General features: G+C 34.9%; 1 pseudogene; it reads left to right on the top strand.

Moving 5' to 3' along the window:
* Positions 1-4,005: 4,005 nt before the first annotated feature.
* Positions 4,006-4,955, top strand: LOC116599783 (annotated as a pseudogene).
* The last annotated feature ends 1,761 nt before the right edge of the window (positions 4,956-6,716 follow it).

Below are 6,716 nucleotides of genomic sequence, written 5' to 3'. Positions count from 1 at the left end.
GAGCAGATAGCCGCATGCAGGGCTCAACCCCAGGACCCTGGGATCATGACCTGAGCCAAAAGCAGAGGCTTTAACCCACTGAGCCACCCAGGCGTCCCTCCATATTGTCATCTTTAAAAAAGCAAAAAACACGGCGCCTGGGTGGCTCAGCAGGTTAAAGCCTCTGCCTTCTGCTCAGGTCATGATCCCAGGGTCCTGGGATCGAGGCCCACATCGGGCTCTCTGCTCAGCAGGGAGCCTGCTTCTCCCCCTTCTTTGCCTGCCTCTCTGCCTACTTGGGATCTCTGTCTGTCAAATAAATAAATAAAATCGTAAAAAAAAAAAAAAAAAAGTGAAAAAACTGTAAGAAAAAGACTCAGGAAAATGGCAAGCTTCTTTAGATAATATATCTTTCTTGGTGGTACTTTATTCTACATACATTAGTGGTTTCAATTGACAGTCTTATTATGGATATGTAAAGATTCAGGATGAGAAGAATCAGTGGAGACAGCTGATCAACGAATATTCACACTAAAGTAATTTCCATTTTGATTGCTTCTCTTCCATATAAGGGAAAATAGATACTTTGCATCAGAGAGGAGATATTTTTCCAATAAAAGTTAGGCTTATAGAAATTATAACTTTGATGTTATTTTGAGGTATATTTTGATAAAGGGAAAATATGCTTGGGACCATGAATGACCTTTGAATCCTAGATTGCCTACATGTTAATTATCTGACATGGGGGCCAATAAATTAGTTTATTTGAATTTGAGCTTCTTCAAAGATAACATGATTTGCAAATTGAAGTGAGAATATGTGACTTCATGTGGAAAAAAATAAACAATAAAAGACACATAAAAAAAGTGTTTTCTTTAAATTCATAGACATGACTCATCATAAGGAGGGTCTACTGCTATTCCCACAATATTTACTAGCTGAATTTGTGGATATTTGACCACTCCTGTGAATGCCATTGAATCTGTGGATTCTACTAGGTTGAAATGCTGTATTTTAATTTGAAACTACATGACAAAAAAGGCCCTTGACATACACTTATGTATATGTGTTTATGTAAGGTGCATGGGGTAGGGGTATAGTGTGGGATGATGGCAAAGGTTATCTAATTTATCATTTCAGAATTCCAAGGTAATTTCTACATACATTTAATATGGTTTCACATCTGAAACATACAGCATACATTGGAGAGTTCAACAGTAGAGTTCAAACAGATGCCTGTGATGCAATTAACTTTCAAGAAATCTCCAAATATATTGTAGAAGATATGAACAATCTTCAAATTTGGATGTTACATATAAAAAATTAACTTCAGAGGGAAATGACACCAAGACTTAATGAGTGATCTTCAATTCACCTGATGTCAAAAAGTATCCAATACTTGGGCTATCTGTGAAGCATTCTTAGTAAGTAATGAGAGAGGGACTTTAAATCACAAAGAAAATGGGAGATTATATCCTCAGGAGATAGTTGCATGAATAATAAAGGAGCTCAAACCAGGTAACAAGGACTCTTGACTTTGGACATGGAAGAGAAAGCTGCCCATGCAGAGAAACTCTCTGTCTTTCAGATGAGAAGTTACCTGAGTTTGGAAAAGGACTAAAAACAAAGAGATTTTGGGTGAACTAGTGCATAGAGAAAGTCTGGCCTATAATCCAAGGAATTATAGGAATGGAGAGGTGTTTCTTTCTGTGAAAATATCCCTAATTTGTTTCCTTCAAGAACCTATACAGTTGGACACTGGTATTGAACCAGACAAGTCAGTGGGTTCAGTGTATTCCTGACCTAAAGGAGTGTAGAACTATCCATGCCTGAGTTTCCACTGACCATGAGGTTCAGAGATGACCAATAAGTATAGATTCTGAAAAATCTTCAAAACAAAACAAAACACCATGCAGAAGAAAAAGCATTGAGAATAAACATGGCACCAGCCCTTAATTTTGAAAGGTACAATGATTGGACCAAGCAAAATGAGCTTTATCCAAAAAAGAGTGAGTTTCCTAGCCATGTTAACCCCACCTTCTCTATCCTTTACAACAAAATTTTAAAAATGGTAAAAAATGGTAATAGCACTTCTGAAGCTAATCCCAATTTTCTTAACATTTTAAGATAATGCAAAGAAATGTAGTTAATCCCCTGTTAGTATTTATAGAAGTCTCATCCAAATTGACTTGGATTGAGATTTTGAAAAATTGACTAGCCTGTCATAAGGGCACAGGGACAAGTAGGCAGGATCTTCAAGCTTCTAATTTACAATATCATTTTAGATAGTCAGACTTTATAGAAACACTTGAAAAATTATTATTTTCTCTGAGAATCTTAATCTGATTGAAGATTAGATTTAAGGGGGAATTCAAATAGGAACAGCTGGGAAATTCTCAGGCCACCACAGCTAGGACCCATAAACGCCAGACAGGTAATGAAGATTTGGCAGTGCACATCTCTACAAAGGCCCCCAAACAATACCAATAATGGCATTAGTGAGTGAGGGTAGATGAAGGGTTGAAACAAGGAGTACAAGCAAGTATTTGTAAAGCTTATTGTTTGTAAGATGACTGCTGTATGGAGAGTATAAGTATATATATGCAATGTCTATTTAGTTTCATAAAAACAGAATCTGATGAGGGATAGACTCAGAAAAGAAATGTGTACTTTGCTATCTACGAGAAGGAGATCTAGTGTATCCACAACTGGTTTTATCTAGATAAATAAATTTTCGAAACATAGACCATGAAAATGGTCTCATCTCTGACATATTTTTATAGTTGAATATTAAACAAGCTTATCATTCCTTCAAAGAAGAGCTAATTATACTTTCTTAGATCTTGGATATAATCTTAAAGCTTAGAGCCAAGCATATCAAGAAAAATAATATTTATTGACTATTTGGGTGAATAACCATAACTTTATGGAACTATATCAACAAAATATGCATTTTATAAATTTTGTTTTATTGTTATTAAAAATGAACAATTTGCTTACACAAATATGTAAAAAACTATGTAAAATATCCCTAGATCTTAAGTAAAACTCAAAATATTTAATCCTATAATAAAAAAGATAAGCCGTGAACATGATTCAACAAATATTAAACAATCTAAGATTTTAGTATTTTTAAATATATAGAACTAAATTATTTTTGTTTTTCTTCATGTTCAATTGAAAAAAATTGACATTTACATTCAACAGTGAATTAACATTGAACAGTGCTTCATAACCTGTGGAGTGAAGGTACACTTAAAATTCTTCAATCAATCACAAAACATTTTCATAAATATAATTATTATTATGTTTAAGAAAAATGAAATGGAAATACATGCAAAATCCAGTAATAGCCTTATTATTGTACACTAATAACAATTACTATTATTAAACTAAAGAAGTAGAGATATATAATGTCAATTAATGCAAAAGTTTCTAATGCTTATTTTAAATTTCTACACTCATTACATTGCAGAAAAAATAGGATATAAAAATGTGTTCATGGAGAGAAATGTGTGCATGAACTACAGTTTAAGTAACACTAGTCTAATATGGATCAAGGTAGACCAAGGCACTAAGATATACCTTTGCATGATATACCACTGTAATTACAATAACAGATAGGAATATATATGGATTTTGGAATTTTAAAAGAAATTTATTTGAAGTGCATTATGTATTTTGGATTTTTTATTTTAAAAAAATCATCATGCAAACTAAAGGATTTAAACTAAATATAAAGTGTACATTTTTCCCTCATTTTTCCTCTAAAAAGCCACAATATCTGAAGAATTTGATAAAAAAAAAAGTCTTGTTTTTTAATCGAGAGGCTCAAATGCTCTGTATTGGGAAACAGCATTTAAACTCATACTAGATACAGATCAAGGCTGGTCATTTTAAAATAAAAGGTGTTATGAGTTGTCAAATGCTCAAGTCAAATTGTAACATCTGGAATGAGACAATAAATGTCATTCTAGGAATGAGACAATAAATGTCATTCTAGGAAAGGCATGCAGCACTGGCAGCATGTTGCCCACCAACAGCACCAAAGCCATATTCTCCACCTTCCTGGTGACAGGCATACCTAGTCTGGAGACTGTGCACATCTGGATCTCCATACCCTTCTGTACCATATTCTTCATTACCTTGGTGGGTAATGTGACCACCATGGCAGTTATCCACAGGGAACAGACCCTCCATGTGCCTATGCTCCTCCTCCTAGCCATACTAGCTGCCTCTGATCTGGGTCTGTCCCTCTTCACTTTCGCCAAAATGCTGAGGATCTTCTCGCTGGATGCTTGAGAGCTCAGCCTCTCTGCTTGCTTCACCCAAATGTTTTTTATTCACACTTTCCAGGATTTTGAGTTGGCTATCATACTGGCAATGGCCTTTGACCACTATGTGACCATTTCTCACCCATTGCATTATTCTTTCATTCTCACAGACAGTGTAATAAGTTTGACCATTGTACTGTGAACCTTGACTGTACAGGTACCTCTGCCTATCCTCTTGAGAAGGCTGTGCTTCTGTCATTCCAATGTACTATCTTATTCCCACTGCCTGCATCCTAACATTATAAAGCTCTCTTGTTCCAGCACCAGGATGAATAGGATCCTTTGGATGTGGTATTATCCCCTGTGGGACTTGATTTTCTTCTCATTTTCTTTTCATATGTTCTGATACTAAAAACCGTACTGAGCTTTGCATCCTACGGTGGCCACATCAAGGCTCTGAACACCTGCATTTCCCACATCTGTGCTGTGCTTCTCTTTTTCACATCCATGATCTGCCTGTCTGTACTGCACTGCTTTGGCCCAAAACTTCCCTCACATATCTACATGACCATGGCTAACATGCATTTCCTCATTCCTCCTGTGATGAACCCCATTGTGTATATGGTGAAAACCAAAGGGATATGAGATAAAATTCTGAAACCCTTCATCAAAAGGGACCAGAATCCTAAGTCATGTTTATAACATGAATGAGCTCTAGCCTTACAGAGAAAGAACGTTTCATGAAACAAAAACCTTGCTCATATTCCAAATGCCCACAAAGATTCTGTTTGATTGACTCTTTTGAATTACATGGAATATTGGGCTGGGTATCCTGTAAAACGATTTCTATTCTCTGGCTTGAACAAACGTGCATTGAACAATAAAAATTATTTAGGAAATTGACAGTCTGAAATAATGGACTTTTGTCATTACTTTTTGGTCTCAATGGTTCACATGTTTTAGAGAAGTTTGTAGTCTGATAGCTCATCATGGACAGAGTGAATAAAGTACTTTTTGTTATCATCTGTATATATATCACCTTTGATGTAATGAGAATTTTTTAGTGAATACCAATTCTGTCCTTGACTCTTTGAGGAACTGAGATATATTACTGAATTAAACAAAGTTCTTGCTTTCATAGTGCTTTGTTTTCTTGATAATATTATTTTCGAAGTAAGGAGTAATAAAAACAAAGAAGTGGAAATCTAATATTGTTATTGACAAAAAAAAAAAAAAAAACAAATAAAAACAATGAAATTTCCAATAGGAGCAATCTCTACCTAAATTGGATTTGCCAACATTTCTCTTGCCAGAGTCTAAAAATCATCATTTGGGAAAAATATAATGTTTAATTCTAGTATGTCAACCTGTAGTATCGCGTTCTGTATTTCAAGCATGTTCACTCCTTGGCTTCTCAGCGTCCAGACTTTGGCCTTGAGGTTCTTAGTCCCAAATCCCTCAAACCCTCACCTTCTCTCCTTCCACGACAACCATCGATTTATCATCATCTTTCATATTCACTATGGATCACCCACATTCCAATACTCCAGGAAGAGCTCCATCAGTATTGATTCTTCCTTGGTTTTTATACATTGTAATTGTAAACTTAACTTTGGAATCAACTTGTATTTTCTACTATAACTTACACCTGTGCTTTTGAGTTCTCCCTAAGAATAACATGAGATTCTTCATATTGAAAGGACTACAAATTAATGATCTTTAATTCATTTGGTTTTTCAGTGTCTGAATATATATTTTTTAAACAATTGGTGGTGTTTTTCATGATCCACAGTTATAGTTTTAAATGTTTGCAGCTTTCTCCCAGTCACTCACACTTCACACCATACCCTTTCTTCACTTTCACATACGTAAAAGAATCTATGTCTACATATGCCATCAAATTTTTCCTTCCAGTATTAGAGAAAGAATGCAATGTTTTTTCAAAGAGGGTCAAACTATCTCATCTCTGAAATGCATTTCTTTTAATATTACCTGAGATGCTCAGTTTTGCCCTATACCCCAGTCTCTTTTTCCCATCTTGTTTACATTATTACTATTATTATTATTGTGCAATATTTCAAGCATAAAAAGATGCAAAGAATAATACAACAAACATGTCTGTATAACAAACAGAGATTTTGTTTGTCTGTTATACAGATTTTGTTTGTTTGTTATACAGAGATGTTTGTTGTATTATTTCTACTGAATTATAATATTTTGCCTCAATTTGGTCAGAATTTTTTTTTAAAGTCTCTATTTATTTGAGAAAGAGTGCAAGAGAGCACTAGCAGGGGGAGCAGCAGGCAGAGGAAGAGGCAGGGAGCAGGGAGCCTGATGTGGGGCTCAATCCCAGAACCCTACAATCATGACACATTCGCTGACTGAGCTACCCGGGTGTCTCTGAGTCAGAATTAAAAAAAAAAAAAATTAAATAAGAAAAATACATAGTAAAATAGATAAATA

This window comes from Mustela erminea, chromosome 9, assembly GCF_009829155.1.
Source record: "Mustela erminea isolate mMusErm1 chromosome 9, mMusErm1.Pri, whole genome shotgun sequence".
NCBI classification, from domain to species: Eukaryota; Metazoa; Chordata; class Mammalia; order Carnivora; family Mustelidae; genus Mustela; species Mustela erminea.
This window is presented reverse-complemented; position numbering and strand designations above follow the sequence as displayed.